The following is a 15970-nucleotide window of genomic DNA, read 5'->3' as shown; positions in this document are numbered from 1 at the left end:
CGGGTAAGACGCCCCAAGCCTCCGCAGAGACCCTGCCTGAGTGGCCAGCCACGCTCTCGGCCGGGTCCGCAAGCCCCACACTTCCCCGCCCGGCACTCCACCCACACATCCGGGCTGCTCCCGGCCCTCCCGTCCTTCTGGGATCCTTGTCGCCCTCTGCCCTAACCCCCGTGGGAGGCCACCCACGGGAGCAAACACCTTCATCCTGCGCTTCCCCCACCGCGGCTGCCTCCCCCCCCCCACGCACACACACTCACTCACGTACGCATGCACACAGAGGCAAGGGTGCTGAAGGAACTCCCTGTGGTGATGGTAAACACCCGGACGCCCACAGGGGTTCCTTTCCTGGCTGGTACGACCTTGTCCCAATCCAGCGAGTGGGCTGCAGCGGCAGGTTTGGGCGGGGCACGGGCTGTCCGCTTGGGCTCTGAAGGAGACAATCTCTGAACAGAGAGCAAACGCTTGGCGGACAGGGGCGTGAACGTGTTGGCGGGAAGGAGACCCTGGTCTGCGATTTCCCTAGAGGAGCACCCGTAGGAGACGACGCGCACAGGGGTGGAGAGAGGGATGGAGTAGACCCTGGCTAGGTGTACGCTAAGGCTGAATGGGCAATGAGAACATCTTTAAGGTGCCGTCCAGGTCGTGGGTCTGCGGGATGAGGGTAGGGCTGGAGGGGGAGGAGGGTGCTCCAGGGAGCACGCTTGCCACTTTGCCATAGGATTCAGGGGAGTGGTGGTGAGGCGATGTGAGGGACGTGTTGGCTAGAAGTCCACCCTGTGTGTCTCCCGTGCGCCTCCAGCCCCTCCCACCCGCTCGGCCGTTGGGTTTTCCCCACCGGCCTCCCGAATCTCCCCGCTGTCTCACCTGCTCTGCCTGGTGGTCCGGCGACCTGGACGTGCCCAGATTCGCTTTCCCAACCCCACCTCCGGGGCGCCACGGGCCGGCTCTCTGCTCCCATCTCCGCCCAAGGCCAGCACCCACGTGGACCGCAATCGCCGGGCACGGGAGACGCGGCCAGCCCAGAGGTTCGTGGTGTCGGTGCTGGGAAGCTGGGCCGGGCCGTGGCTGGCCGGGGGGAGAGGCAAGGGACCAGGGGCTCCAGCAGGGTACCCGGCTCGAAGAGGTAGATTGCTCACGCTCCCCAGACCTCCTCCCCCACTCCCCCTGCCCCTCTTCCCAGCACCGACACCACGAACTAGCACCTCAGGAAGGAGCAAGGGGTGTCCTGTCAGGGGTGGCGAGGTTTCTCCTGAAGACAGCACTGCAGCCACAGAGGCCAAGCCCCTGGGCTGGCTGGACGTGCGGGCGTCTGCTGGTGGCCATGAGTGGGGATAGAGGGTATCGCGGCCTCTCGGGTTTGGGGCGGAGGAAGAGGGGGAGCCCGGCCAGCGTCCAGGGGAGGCGCCCAAGCCCTGCAGTTGGGCGGCCGGCTGGCGAGGCCAAAAGGCTTGGGCTGGCCGAGGCGACAGGGCAAGGCTTGGGCTAGACGGGGCGGCTGGCCTTGCGTGGGCGCCGAGGCGGCGTGGCAAGGGAGAAGCTGGCTAAAAGGGGCGCGGATGCGCTGGGCAGGTTGGTAGGTAGGCCGAGAGGAAGAAGAAAGGCTTCCCTGACCGGGAATCGAACCCGGGCCGCGGCGGTGAGAGCGCCGAATCCTAACCACTAGACCACCAGGGAGCGGCGGGCTCCACGCCTGGCCCGCACCCCCTGGACCCAGCGCCTCCATACCACCCACGCGCTTCTGCTTTGCCTCCAAGGCCCCCGCCTTGCCACGGCCAGCCGCCCGCCGGCCCTGCCAATCCACCTACCCTGCTGGCAGCACCCTCAAAACGCTGCACGCCTCCTTCCCTCACACACGCGCTCAGCTTCGGCCACGCTCCATGCTCCGGGCTCCGGGCTCCGGGCTCCCGGCTCCCGGCTCCCGGCTCCCATCGGGCCCGGGCACGAGGGCCCTGGAGCCACGCAAAAGGTTGGCCAGCTGCGTTGGCCGGGAATCGAACCCGGGTCAACTGCTTGGAAGGCAGCTATGCTCACCACTATACCACCAACGCTGCACAGCCCGGGCCGCCCCCCAGACGCCGGCCCAGGGTTCGCAGCAGCGCCTTCACGCCTTCTCTCCACCGCCTCGGCCGCCTGGCGCAGCCCTGCCCCGACGTCCTGCCCGACCGCAGCTCGGCGCTGCCACACGCGCCAGCAGCGGCCGCCCGGCGCCCCACCCGCGCCGGCCCGGCGCAGCTGTGCGGCTCCGCAGGCCCCACCGCCCGCCGCCCGCCTCTGGGGGGCGCTCTGGCCGCCCTGCGGCTCCCGGGCCCTCGCCCCCCGACACACGCTGCCCCTCCCAGACCCGCTGGCCTGGGCCCTTCTCCACCCGCTGGTCCGCGAGCCCACATCCCGCACCGACGGAGGACCCCACACGGCCGCCACCCACCCGTCCCCCGTGCGGCACCCCCTTCCCCCGCTTCCCCGCCACGGGGCAGCGTCGCGTCCCCAAGGAGCGCCTTGAGCACAGCCACTCGTCAGGCGCCGTGGCCACGACAGGAGGCCCTGGCTGGGCTGTGGCGATCCCGCACGCGCGCGCGCCGGAGGGGGGGGGTGGCGAGGAAGGGAAAGGGGTGGCGGTGGTCGACGGCGGGCAGGCCGGACACCCGTCGTCGCCCTGCGCCTCTTGTCGGACGCTGGAGGGAGGAGAAGAAGGGCCCTGGGGGCAAACGTTTGGAGAGAGCGGCGACGCCGGCGACCAAAAAGGGCGTCTTTGCCTCCCCGTCGGGGAATCGAACCCCGGTCTCCCGCGTGACAGGCGGGGATACTCACCACTATACTAACGAGGACGGCGGCGGCCACCCGGGCGCCCGACCCCTCTCCGCCTGCCTGCCCACGCCTACCCCTGCCTTCGACGCCCTGCCTTACACAGGCGTCCGCCACACGCCACACCCGACGCGACCCCAAACCAACCGCGTCAGCCCCCACAGCAGTCCCCCTGCCCCCCACTCGGAGTGGACCAGGGACCCGGGCCGGCGGGCGGCGCTGAATACCCCGAGTGCGCCGCTGCCTACCGCCTGCCAAGCGGAGATCCCGCCGGCAGGAGAGACCCGAGAGGGCAAGCACGGCTGCGAGCAGGAGGACGGGGGCTCAGGATGGCCAGAGGCGGACGACGGAGGGGAGGGGAGGGCAGGGGAGAGCAGGGGAGGGCAGGGGAGGGGGCGGTGGCGGCGCAAGAGGCTGGCCCGACGGCGCCCTCTGGGTGCAGAGCCGGGGATGTGCGAGCGGGGCGGGCGGGCGGCGGCTGCGGCGGGGCGGCCAGTCGGCTGGCCGAGCTCCCGGTCGGCCGGTCCCCGCGCGCGCCCCGTCCCTTGCGCACCCACACAGCCGCCAGCCAGCACCAGCGTTCGCGCCGGTTCCCAGTCAGGTGAGCGGCGACACGCCCAGGCCCGCCGTCAGGATGGCCGAGCGGTCTAAGGCGCTGCGTTCAGGTCGCAGTCTCCCCTGGAGGCGTGGGTTCGAATCCCACTCCTGACACGCCCCCCTTTTGGCGCGCCCAACGAGGGCACGGGACACCGGCGGGCCTGGACGACGCCCTATAGCAAGCCCCGGCCTGCCTGACGGGCCGCTCCTGCCTGGCACCGGAGCAGAAGGGGCCCAGTATGGAGCCCCGACGCCTCCACCCTCCTGGCCACAGGCTTTGCGCACACACGCCCTCCCCCACCAATTCACGCGCCTTTCCCACCTGATCCCACACCCGCAGGCTTGGGGAACCTCGCGGCACGTCTCTGCTCACCTCCTTTCGGGGGGCTGTGTTTTCCTTCCTCCCTCCCGCTCCCGCTCTCGCTCCCGCTCTCGCTCTCGCTCAGGCTCCCGCTCCGGCTCCGCTGCCGGCGCATGCTCCGGCGCCCGCTCTGGCGCCGGCTCTGGCGAACGCTCCACTCCCACCGCCCCCTGCGGGCCAGGCGCGTGCGCAAAGGCCAAAAGCCCTCCGCATTCGGTTCTCCACCAGACTCGTGCCTGGTGAACAGCGCCTCGCTCTCCGAGCCGTGCGCTTCAGCCACCAGGAGCACACCGTCCCGCACCCTGTCCTTTCCGCCGGCCCCCATTCCATTCCCTCCACATCCTACGCAGGTGGCCCGTGGTGCCCACGAGGATTTTCCACCTTGACGCCTTGCCCTGGCCACGCCTGCCTGCCTGCCTGCCTCCCGGGACACAGGCGGCCCAGCCACCTGCTCGCCGGCTAACGCCAGGGCCCTCCCTTCACTGGGCCTGGCCCTGGAGTCCAGCCCGCAAAGGTGGTTCCCGTGAGCGCTGGGCGGAGGGAAGCCCTGGATACCCAAGCCACCCACCTGGGCGCCACAGCGCATCTCCGCGCCGGAAGCCGCGGCCCGGCCGGGACCCCAGGAGCCCAGAGCGCTCCCTCGCCGCACCATCGGCCAGCTGGCCACTCTGCCCACGCGCTCCTGCGAGCCAAGATCGCGCTCCTGCCTCACAACCACCGCACCCGAGCTGGGCCCCTAGGGAGAGCTGCGGGCCAGAGCTCAGACACCTTGCTTTGGTCTCCCGGCCTGAGCGGTACTCAGAGGCGCCGGCCGCGCTACCGGGCCTCCGACTTCTCCACACGGCACGCGCGCGCACGCGCGGGGGATACACACACACACACACACACACACACACCACCCCACGGCACCCCACGTGCGCACACAACCGCAGCTCCGTTCCCCAGACCCTCCGCTCCCCCCCTGGCCCTTGCACACACTGAGTGGACGAGAAAGCCATCAGCCAAAGGGACTTTGGGTCGGTGCTGACACGAGCTGCTGAAGGGAACGTCAGTGCTCAGCTGCGCCCGCCACACATCCCCCGTGCTGTGTGCGATTCGGGCGCAGGCCGGGCTTGGTCCGCCTCCTGGCTTCCCTGGCAACCGACCCCCAGCGGGGCAGTGTCTGGCGCCCCCCCTCCCACCAGGGAGAAAGCACAGGATGAGCCTAGTCAGCCTGCACGCGCCGGTGCCTCGCTCTGCCCGTCTGCGCCGCTCCCTAGGGCTCTGGACGTGCCTGGAGCCTCTTTTTCAGGCCGCCCGTCCGCCTCCTGCTCCCACGAAGCAGATGCTCGCGACTGGCCCCGACCCGCGTCTGGCCGCCGCTGGGGAGCGCCGCTGGGGAAGCCGTCTGTTGACCACTGCCATCGGTGCATGGGTGGTTCAGTGGTAGAATTCTCGCCTGCCACGCGGGAGGCCCGGGTTCGATTCCCGGCCCATGCAGTGCTCTGTCCCCTTTTGGCCCTGCAGCCCCAACGCTGGCACGGCCCGGCTTCCTCTCTCCAAAGCTCCAGGCACCTGGCCTACACCAACCCTGCTCCCACCGGGGGGGACCGCCCCTGCCCTGCCCCACTCTGACGCCCATTCCCTTCTTCTTGGGCTCTCTTGTCCAGGCGACCAAACTCCACCCTGCATTGGGCCAAGGCCCCTGGCCCGCCCACACGCTCTCTTTGCCCCTTTTCTCTTCGGGACCCTGACCACCCGGCTTGACTCGCCCACTTCGCTTCCAGAAATACTTCCGCGCACCACCACACACCCGTACCCCGATCGCGCCTCGGGGTGTGGGCACGCCCCACCTCGCCCCACCTCCACTCCTTTCGCCACCGCTCCTCCCTCCCTGCCTCACTCTCCCCACACTCCCAAAATCCTCCTGTCTCTGACAACCAGGAACAACCAAGTTGCCACCCCTACCACTGATACATCCCATTCTCCGGCAGGGGCCCTCACAAACTCACTAGGGTGCACCAGGAAGACCACATTCATGGCACAACACCATCGTCCCGACACACGCTCTCTGTTCTCTCTATGCCCTGCTTGGCCACAGTATCCTTCAAATCCCGCCGCTCCTCCATCGCTAAGACCACCGCCAGCACCAGCACTAGCAGCAGCACCACCAGCACCAAGCTCCCCCTCCACCAGCATCAGCAGCAGCAGCGGCAGCACCACCACCACCACCACCACCACCACCACCACGAGCCCCCCCGCCCAACAGCAGCACCAGTAGCAGCAGCAGCGGCACCAAGTCCACCAGCAAAGCAGCACCCGGACCATCACCAACATCAGCTCGGCAGCCTCCTTCGACACCACCCCCGCCGCCGCGGCCACCAGCCACCAGCAGGACCAAGTCCACCACCGCACACCACCACGGGCACCATTGCCAACAGCACTAAAGTCCTTCGGCATCACCGCCACCAGCACCAACAGAACCAAGGCCACCACCAGCGCACCGGCATAGGCATCATCGCCAACAGCACTAAGGTCCTCCACCATCACTATCACCCCCCCACACCACCACCACTAGGACCAAGTCCACCACCACACCACCACGGGCACCACTGCCAACAGCACTAAAGTCCTCAACACCACCACCACCACCACCAAGTCCACCATCACCACACCGGCACGGGCACCAAAACCAACAGGACTGAAGTCCTTCACCATCATCACCGCCCCCACCACCATCACCAGAAGGACCGGGTCCACCACCAGCTCACGCGCATGGACATCATCGCCGACGGCACCCAAGTCCTCCACCATCAGTACCACCCCCACACCACGTAGTCTACCCCCAACCCCTCGTACCATAGCAGCAGCAGCAGCAGCAGCAGCAGAAGCAGCAGCAGCAGCAGCAGCAGCAAGACCAAGTCTACCATCACCACACTGGCACAGGCACCATGGCCCACAGCACTGACGTCCTTCACCACCACCACCACCATGACCAAGTCCAGCAGCAGCACCAAGTCCACCACCAGCGCACCAGCATGGACATCATCACCAACAGCACCCAAGTCCTCTACGATCACCACCACCGCCATCGCCACCGCCACCTCCACGAGCTCCACTATCACCACACCGGCACGGGCACCATCGCCAACAGGACTGAAGTCCTTCATCACCACCACCACCGCCACCACCAAGACCGTGTCCACCATCACCCCGGCAGCCCTGGCACCGTCACCAACGGCACCAAAGGCCACCACCACCATCGCCAGCAGCGGCGGCACCAAGTCATCCACCAGCAACAACACAAGTACCAGCTCAGCCAGTACCTCCCCCCCGCCCCGGCCGCCCCTCTGGCCCAACATCCCCACACCTGTCGCCTGCCTCCTCGCCCCCTCCTTTCCAAGTCCTCACTGGTCAATGATCCTGGGTGGCATTTGTCCTGTTGGCCTCTCTGAATCTCAACCCCAGGACGACCCCTGAGACCTGACTGACTGTCCCAATGATAGGTGACTGAAGTCTCCGGGGCTGTGGAATGCCTCACCCCGCTGGGACGGCTCCTAGACCCGGTCCCCCATCTCTCTGTGTTTCCCGTGCTTGCCTGCCTACCGGCTTCCCACCCACGTCCCCCTGCACCCCACCCGTTGGCCCGAGCGCCCTGCAGTACAACACAGCATAGCACAGCACAGCACAGCAGTCTCCCCCCGCACCACCGCCATGGTCCTCTCCCACCACGGGGGACTCCAGCTTTTTTACGCCGGGACCCACTCCCCACCACTTGCCGCGTGCTGCTCCTGCCAGCCTCCAGGCTAGACCCCTGCCACCCGCCACCCACCCCGTGTACCCCACACCCATCTCTCACACTCAAGGCCAGCAGTCGGACCTCCCACAGGCTCCTCAGGCACACTCCTACTCCGTCTCCTCCCCTACCTCAGATCTGAGCTCACCCTCCCGCACACGTGCACGCGTGCCGGGTAAGACGCCCCAAGCCTCCGCAGAGACCCTGCCTGAGTGGCCAGCCACGCTCTCGGCCGGGTCCGCAAGCCCCACACTTCCCCGCCCGGCACTCCACCCACACATCCGGGCTGCTCCCGGCCCTCCCGTCCTTCTGGGATCCTTGTCGCCCTCTGCCCTAACCCCCGTGGGAGGCCACCCACGGGAGCAAACACCTTCATCCTGCGCTTCCCCCACCGCGGCTGCCTCCCCCCCCCCCACGCACACACACTCACTCACGTACGCATGCACACAGAGGCAAGGGTGCTGAAGGAACTCCCTGTGGTGATGGTAAACACCCGGACGCCCACAGGGGTTCCTTTCCTGGCTGGTACGACCTTGTCCCAATCCAGCGAGTGGGCTGCGGCGGCAGGTTTGGGCGGGGCACGGGCTGTCCGCTTGGGCTCTGAAGGAGACAATCTCTGAACAGAGAGCAAACGCTTGGCGGACAGGGGCGTGAACGTGTTGGCGGGAAGGAGACCCTGGTCTGCGATTTCCCTAGAGGAGCACCCGTAGGAGACGACGCGCACAGGGGTGGAGAGAGGGATGGAGTAGACCCTGGCTAGGTGTACGCTAAGGCTGAATGGGCAATGAGAACATCTTTAAGGTGCCGTCCAGGTCGTGGGTCTGCGGGATGAGGGTAGGGCTGGAGGGGGAGGAGGGTGCTCCAGGGAGCACGCTTGCCACTTTGCCATAGGATTCAGGGGAGTGGTGGTGAGGCGATGTGAGGGACGTGTTGGCTAGAAGTCCACCCTGTGTGTCTCCCGTGCGCCTCCAGCCCCTCCCACCCGCTCGGCCGTTGGGTTTTCCCCACCGGCCTCCCGAATCTCCCCGCTGTCTCACCTGCTCTGCCTGGTGGTCCGGCGACCTGGACGTGCCCAGATTCGCTTTCCCAACCCCACCTCCGGGGCGCCACGGGCCGGCTCTCTGCTCCCATCTCCGCCCAAGGCCAGCACCCACGTGGACCGCAATCGCCGGGCACGGGAGACGCGGCCAGCCCAGAGGTTCGTGGTGTCGGTGCTGGGAAGCTGGGCCGGGCCGTGGCTGGCCGGGGGGAGAGGCAAGGGACCAGGGGCTCCAGCAGGGTACCCGGCTCGAAGAGGTAGATTGCTCACGCTCCCCAGACCTCCTCCCCCACTCCCCCTGCCCCTCTTCCCAGCACCGACACCACGAACTAGCACCTCAGGAAGGAGCAAGGGGTGTCCTGTCAGGGGTGGCGAGGTTTCTCCTGAAGACAGCACTGCAGCCACAGAGGCCAAGCCCCTGGGCTGGCTGGACGTGCGGGCGTCTGCTGGTGGCCATGAGTGGGGATAGAGGGTATCGCGGCCTCTCGGGTTTGGGGCGGAGGAAGAGGGGGAGCCCGGCCAGCGTCCAGGGGAGGCGCCCAAGCCCTGCAGTTGGGCGGCCGGCTGGCGAGGCCAAAAGGCTTGGGCTGGCCGAGGCGACAGGGCAAGGCTTGGGCTAGACGGGGCGGCTGGCCTTGCGTGGGCGCCGAGGCGGCGTGGCAAGGGAGAAGCTGGCTAAAAGGGGCGCGGATGCGCTGGGCAGGTTGGTAGGTAGGCCGAGAGGAAGAAGAAAGGCTTCCCTGACCGGGAATCGAACCCGGGCCGCGGCGGTGAGAGCGCCGAATCCTAACCACTAGACCACCAGGGAGCGGCGGGCTCCACGCCTGGCCCGCACCCCCTGGACCCAGCGCCTCCATACCACCCACGCGCTTCTGCTTTGCCTCCAAGGCCCCCGCCTTGCCACGGCCAGCCGCCCGCCGGCCCTGCCAATCCACCTACCCTGCTGGCAGCACCCTCAAAACGCTGCACGCCTCCTTCCCTCACACACGCGCTCAGCTTCGGCCACGCTCCATGCTCCGGGCTCCGGGCTCCCGGCTCCCATCGGGCCCGGGCACGAGGGCCCTGGAGCCACGCAAAAGGTTGGCCAGCTGCGTTGGCCGGGAATCGAACCCGGGTCAACTGCTTGGAAGGCAGCTATGCTCACCACTATACCACCAACGCTGCACAGCCCGGGCCGCCCCCAGACGCCGGCCCAGGGTTCGCAGCAGCGCCTTCACGCCTTCTCTCCACCGCCTCGGCCGCCTGGCGCAGCCCTGCCCCGACGTCCTGCCCGACCGCAGCTCGGTGCCGCCACACGCGCCAGCAGCGGCCGCCCGGCGCCCCACCCGCGCCGGCCCGGCGCAGCTGTGCGGCTCCGCAGGCCCCACCGCCCGCCGCCCGCCTCTGGGGGGCGCTCTGGCCGCCCTGCGGCTCCCGGGCCCTCGCCCCCCGACACACGCTGCCCCTCCCAGACCCGCTGGCCTGGGCCCTTCTCCACCCGCTGGTCCGCGAGCCCACATCCCGCACCGACGGAGGACCCCACACGGCCGCCACCCACCCGTCCCCCGTGCGGCACCCCCTTCCCCCGCTTCCCCGCCACGGGGCAGCGTCGCGTCCCCAAGGAGCGCCTTGAGCACAGCCACTCGTCAGGCGCCGTGGCCACGACAGGAGGCCCTGGCTGGGCTGTGGCGATCCCGCACGCGCGCGCGCCGGAGGGGGGGGGGTGGCGAGGAAGGGAAAGGGGTGGCGGTGGTCGACGGCGGGCAGGCCGGACACCCGTCGTCGCCCTGCGCCTCTTGTCGGACGCTGGAGGGAGGAGAAGAAGGGCCCTGGGGGCAAACGTTTGGAGAGAGCGGCGACGCCGGCGACCAAAAAGGGCGTCTTGCCTCCCCGTCGGGGAATCGAACCCCGGTCTCCCGCGTGACAGGCGGGGATACTCACCACTATACTAACGAGGACGGCGGCGGCCACCCGGGCGCCCGACCCCTCTCCGCCTGCCTGCCCACGCCTACCCCTGCCTTCGACGCCCTGCCTTACACAGGCGTCCGCCACACGCCACACGCGACGCGAACCCAAACCAACCGCGTCAGCCCCCACAGCAGTCCCCCTGCCCCCCACTCGGAGTGGACCAGGGACCCGGGCCGGGCGGGCGGCGCTGAATACCCCGAGTGCGCCGCTGCCTACCGCCTGCCAAGCGGAGATCCAGCCGGCAGGAGAGACCCGAGAGGGCAAGCACGGCTGCGAGCAGGAGGACGGGGGCTCAGGATGGCCAGAGGCGGACGACGGAGGGGAGGGGAGGGCAGGGGAGAGCAGGGGAGGGCAGGGGAGGGGGCGGTGGCGGCGCAAGAGGCTGGCCCGACGGCGCCCTCTGGGTGCAGAGCCGGGGATGTGCGAGCGGGGCGGGCGGGCGGCGGCTGCGGCGGGGCGGCCAGTCGGCTGGCCGAGCTCCCGGTCGGCCGGTCCCCGCGCGCGCCCCGTCCCTTGCGCACCCACACAGCCGCCAGCCAGCACCAGCGTTCGCGCCGGTTCCCAGTCAGGTGAGCGGCGACACGCCCAGGCCCGCCGTCAGGATGGCCGAGCGGTCTAAGGCGCTGCGTTCAGGTCGCAGTCTCCCCTGGAGGCGTGGGTTCGAATCCCACTCCTGACACGCCCCCCCTTTTGGCGCGCCCAACGAGGGCACGGGACACCGGCGGGCCTGGACGACGCCCTATAGCAAGCCCCGGCCTGCCTGACGGGCCGCTCCTGCCTGGCACCGGAGCAGAAGGGGCCCAGTATGGAGCCCCGACGCCTCCACCCTCCTGGCCACAGGCTTTGCGCACACACGCCCTCCCCCACCAATTCACGCGCCTTTCCCACCTGATCCCACACCCGCAGGCTTGGGGAACCTCGCGGCACGTCTCTGCTCACCTCCTTTCGGGGGGCTGTGTTTTCCTTCCTCCCTCCCGCTCCCGCTCTCGCTCCCGCTCTCGCTCTCGCTCAGGCTCCCGCTCCGGCTCCGCTGCCGGCGCATGCTCCCGCGCCCGCTCTGGCGCCGGCTCTGGCGAACGCTCCACTCCCACCGCCCCCTGCGGGCCAGGCGCGTGCGCAAAGGCCAAAAGCCCTCCGCATTCGGTTCTCCACCAGACTCGTGCCTGGTGAACAGCGCCTCGCTCTCCGAGCCGTGAGCTTCAGCCACCAGGAGCACACCGTCCCGCACCCTGTCCTTTCCGCCGGCCCCCATTCCATTCCCTCCACATCCTACGCAGGTGGCCCGTGGTGCCCACGAGGATTTTCCACCTTGACGCCTTGCCCTGGCCACGCCTGCCTGCCTGCCTGCCTCCCGGGACACAGGCGGCCCAGCCACCTGCTCGCCGGCTAACGCCAGGGCCCTCCCTTCACTGGGCCTGGCCCTGGAGTCCAGCCCGCAAAGGTGGTTCCCGTGAGCGCTGGGCGGAGGGAAGCCCTGGATACCCAAGCCACCCACCTGGGCGCCACAGCGCATCTCCGCGCCGGAAGCCGCGGCCCGGCCGGGACCCCAGGAGCCCAGAGCGCTCCCTCGCCGCACCATCGGCCAGCTGGCCACTCTGCCCACGCGCTCCTGCGAGCCAAGATCGCGCTCCTGCCTCACAACCACCGCACCCGAGCTGGGCCCCTAGGGAGAGCTGCGGGCCAGAGCTCAGACACCTTGCTTTGGTCTCCCGGCCTGAGCGGTACTCAGAGGCGCCGGCCGCGCTACCGGGCCTCCGACTTCTCCACACGGCACGCGCGCGCACGCGCGGGGGATACACACACACACACACACACACACACACCACCCCACGGCACCCCACGTGCGCACACAACCGCAGCTCCGTTCCCCAGACCCTCCGCTCCCCCCCTGGCCCTTGCACACACTGAGTGGACGAGAAAGCCATCAGCCAAAGGGACTTTGGGTCGGTGCTGACACGAGCTGCTGAAGGGAACGTCAGTGCTCAGCTGCGCCCGCCACACATCCCCCGTGCTGTGTGCGATTCGGGCGCAGGCCGGGCTTGGTCCGCCTCCTGGCTTCCCTGGCAACCGACCCCCAGCGGGGCAGTGTCTGGCGCCCCCCCTCCCACCAGGGAGAAAGCACAGGATGAGCCTAGTCAGCCTGCACGCGCCGGTGCCTCGCTCTGCCCGTCTGCGCCGCTCCCTAGGGCTCTGGACGTGCCTGGAGCCTCTTTTTCAGGCCGCCCGTCCGCCTCCTGCTCCCACGAAGCAGATGCTCGCGACTGGCCCCGACCCGCGTCTGGCCGCCGCTGGGGAGCGCCGCTGGGGAAGCCGTCTGTTGACCACTGCCATCGGTGCATGGGTGGTTCAGTGGTAGAATTCTCGCCTGCCACGCGGGAGGCCCGGGTTCGATTCCCGGCCCATGCAGTGCTCTGTCCCCTTTTGGCCCTGCAGCCCCAACGCTGGCACGGCCCGGCTTCCTCTCTCCAAAGCTCCAGGCACCTGGCCTACACCAACCCTGCTCCCACCGGGGGGGACCGCCCCTGCCCTGCCCCACTCTGACGCCCATTCCCTTCTTCTTGGGCTCTCTTGTCCAGGCGACCAAACTCCACCCTGCATTGGGCCAAGGCCCCTGGCCCGCCCACACGCTCTCTTTGCCCCTTTTCTCTTCGGGACCCTGACCACCCGGCTTGACTCGCCCACTTCGCTTCCAGAAATACTTCCGCGCACCACCACACACCCGTACCCCGATCGCGCCTCGGGGTGTGGGCACGCCCCACCTCGCCCCACCTCCACTCCTTTCGCCACCGCTCCTCCCTCCCTGCCTCACTCTCCCCACACTCCCAAAATCCTCCTGTCTCTGACAACCAGGAAAACCAAGTTGCCACCCCTACCACTGATACATCCCATTCTCCGGCAGGGGCCCTCACAAACTCACTAGGGTGCACCAGGAAGACCACATTCATGGCACAACACCATCGTCCCGACACACGCTCTCTGTTCTCTCTATGCCCTGCTTGGCCACAGTATCCTTCAAATCCCGCCGCTCCTCCATCGCTAAGACCACCGCCAGCACCAGCACTAGCAGCAGCACCACCAGCACCAAGCTCCCCCTCCACCAGCATCAGCAGCAGCAGCGGCAGCACCACCACCACCACCACCACCACCACCACCACGAGCCCCCCCGCCCAACAGCAGCACCAGTAGCAGCAGCAGCGGCACCAAGTCCACCAGCAAAGCAGCACCCGGACCATCACCAACATCAGCTCGGCAGCCTCCTTCGACACCACCCCCGCCGCCGCGGCCACCAGCCACCAGCAGGACCAAGTCCACCACCGCACACCACCACGGGCACCATTGCCAACAGCACTAAAGTCCTTCGGCATCACCGCCACCAGCACCAACAGAACCAAGGCCACCACCAGCGCACCGGCATAGGCATCATCGCCAACAGCACTAAGGTCCTCCACCATCACTATCACCCCCCCACACCACCACCACTAGGACCAAGTCCACCACCACACCACCACGGGCACCACTGCCAACAGCACTAAAGTCCTCAACACCACCACCACCACCACCAAGTCCACCATCACCACACCGGCACGGGCACCAAAACCAACAGGACTGAAGTCCTTCACCATCATCACCGCCCCCACCACCATCACCAGAAGGACCGGGTCCACCACCAGCTCACGCGCATGGACATCATCGCCGACGGCACCCAAGTCCTCCACCATCAGTACCACCCCCACACCACGTAGTCTACCCCCAACCCCTCGTACCATAGCAGCAGCAGCAGCAGCAGCAGCAGCAGCAGCAGCAGCAGCAGCAAGACCAAGTCTACCATCACCACACTGGCACAGGCACCATGGCCCACAGCACTGACGTCCTTCACCACCACCACCACCATGACCAAGTCCAGCAGCAGCACCAAGTCCACCACCAGCGCACCAGCATGGACATCATCACCAACAGCACCCAAGTCCTCTACGATCACCACCACCGCCATCGCCACCGCCACCTCCACGAGCTCCACTATCACCACACCGGCACGGGCACCATCGCCAACAGGACTGAAGTCCTTCATCACCACCACCACCGCCACCACCAAGACCGTGTCCACCATCACCCCGGCAGCCCTGGCACCGTCACCAACGGCACCAAAGGCCACCACCACCATCGCCAGCAGCGGCGGCACCAAGTCATCCACCAGCAACAACACAAGTACCAGCTCAGCCAGTACCTCCCCCCCGCCCCGGCCGCCCCTCTGGCCCAACATCCCCACACCTGTCGCCTGCCTCCTCGCCCCCTCCTTTCCAAGTCCTCACTGGTCAATGATCCTGGGTGGCATTTGTCCTGTTGGCCTCTCTGAATCTCAACCCCAGGACGACCCCTGAGACCTGACTGACTGTCCCAATGATAGGTGACTGAAGTCTCCGGGGCTGTGGAATTCCTCACCCCGCTGGGACGGCTCCTAGACCCGGTCCCCCATCTCTCTGTGTTTCCCGTGCTTGCCTGCCTACCGGCTTCCCACCCACGTCCCCCTGCACCCCACCCGTTGGCCCGAGCGCCCTGCAGTACAACACAGCATAGCACAGCACAGCACAGCAGTCTCCCCCCGCACCACCGCCATGGTCCTCTCCCACCACGGGGGACTCCAGCTTTTTTACGCCGGGACCCACTCCCCACCACTTGCCGCGTGCTGCTCCTGCCAGCCTCCAGGCTAGACCCCTGCCACCCGCCACCCACCCCGTGTACCCCACACCCATCTCTCACACTCAAGGCCAGCAGTCGGACCTCCCACAGGCTCCTCAGGCACACTCCTACTCCGTCTCCTCCCCTACCTCAGATCTGAGCTCACCCTCCCGCACACGTGCACGCGTGCCGGGTAAGACGCCCCAAGCCTCCGCAGAGACCCTGCCTGAGTGGCCAGCCACGCTCTCGGCCGGGTCCGCAAGCCCCACACTTCCCCGCCCGGCACTCCACCCACACATCCGGGCTGCTCCCGGCCCTCCCGTCCTTCTGGGATCCTTGTCGCCCTCTGCCCTAACCCCCGTGGGAGGCCACCCACGGGAGCAAACACCTTCATCCTGCGCTTCCCCCACCGCGGCTGCCTCCCCCCCCCCACGCACACACACTCACTCACGTACGCATGCACACAGAGGCAAGGGTGCTGAAGGAACTCCCTGTGGTGATGGTAAACACCCGGACGCCCACAGGGGTTCCTTTCCTGGCTGGTACGACCTTGTCCCAATCCAGCGAGTGGGCTGCAGCGGCAGGTTTGGGCGGGGCACGGGCTGTCCGCTTGGGCTCTGAAGGAGACAATCTCTGAACAGAGAGCAAACGCTTGGCGGACAGGGGCGTGAACGTGTTGGCGGGAAGGAGACCCTGGTCTGCGATTTCCCTAGAGGAGCACCCGTAGGAGACGACGCGCACAGGGGTGGAGAGAGGGATGGAGTAGACCCTG

At 68.1% G+C, this 15970-nt stretch overlaps 10 non-coding genes across 10 annotated transcripts; 4 read left to right on the top strand and 6 right to left on the bottom strand.

Annotated features, from left to right (window-relative positions):
* Window positions 1–1602: 1602 nt before the first annotated feature.
* TRNAE-CUC (transfer RNA glutamic acid (anticodon CUC)) lies at window positions 1603–1674 on the bottom strand. Its single transcript has one exon. It is a non-coding gene; the product is annotated as a tRNA-Glu (tRNA).
* Window positions 1675–1976: 302 nt separating this feature from the next.
* TRNAG-UCC (transfer RNA glycine (anticodon UCC)) lies at window positions 1977–2048 on the bottom strand. Its single transcript has one exon. It is a non-coding gene; the product is annotated as a tRNA-Gly (tRNA).
* Window positions 2049–2753: 705 nt separating this feature from the next.
* TRNAD-GUC (transfer RNA aspartic acid (anticodon GUC)) lies at window positions 2754–2825 on the bottom strand. The gene has a single exon. It is a non-coding gene; the product is annotated as a tRNA-Asp (tRNA).
* Window positions 2826–3430: 605 nt separating this feature from the next.
* TRNAL-CAG (transfer RNA leucine (anticodon CAG)) lies at window positions 3431–3513 on the top strand. The gene has a single exon. It is a non-coding gene; the product is annotated as a tRNA-Leu (tRNA).
* Window positions 3514–5168: 1655 nt separating this feature from the next.
* TRNAG-GCC (transfer RNA glycine (anticodon GCC)) lies at window positions 5169–5239 on the top strand. The gene has a single exon. It is a non-coding gene; the product is annotated as a tRNA-Gly (tRNA).
* Window positions 5240–9310: 4071 nt separating this feature from the next.
* TRNAE-CUC (transfer RNA glutamic acid (anticodon CUC)) lies at window positions 9311–9382 on the bottom strand. Its single transcript has one exon. It is a non-coding gene; the product is annotated as a tRNA-Glu (tRNA).
* Window positions 9383–9663: 281 nt separating this feature from the next.
* TRNAG-UCC (transfer RNA glycine (anticodon UCC)) lies at window positions 9664–9735 on the bottom strand. The gene has a single exon. It is a non-coding gene; the product is annotated as a tRNA-Gly (tRNA).
* A 704-nt stretch (window positions 9736–10439) lies between these two features.
* On the bottom strand, window positions 10440–10511 carry TRNAD-GUC (transfer RNA aspartic acid (anticodon GUC)). The gene has a single exon. It is a non-coding gene; the product is annotated as a tRNA-Asp (tRNA).
* A 606-nt stretch (window positions 10512–11117) lies between these two features.
* On the top strand, window positions 11118–11200 carry TRNAL-CAG (transfer RNA leucine (anticodon CAG)). The gene has a single exon. It is a non-coding gene; the product is annotated as a tRNA-Leu (tRNA).
* Window positions 11201–12856: 1656 nt separating this feature from the next.
* On the top strand, window positions 12857–12927 carry TRNAG-GCC (transfer RNA glycine (anticodon GCC)). Its single transcript has one exon. It is a non-coding gene; the product is annotated as a tRNA-Gly (tRNA).
* Window positions 12928–15970: the final 3043 nt, after the last annotated feature.

This window comes from Ursus arctos, unplaced genomic scaffold (assembly GCF_023065955.2).
Source record: "Ursus arctos isolate Adak ecotype North America unplaced genomic scaffold, UrsArc2.0 scaffold_2, whole genome shotgun sequence".
Lineage (NCBI taxonomy): Eukaryota > Metazoa > Chordata > Mammalia > Carnivora > Ursidae > Ursus > Ursus arctos.
Note: the sequence above shows the minus strand (reverse complement) of the source record. Positions and strands in the feature narration are given on the sequence as shown.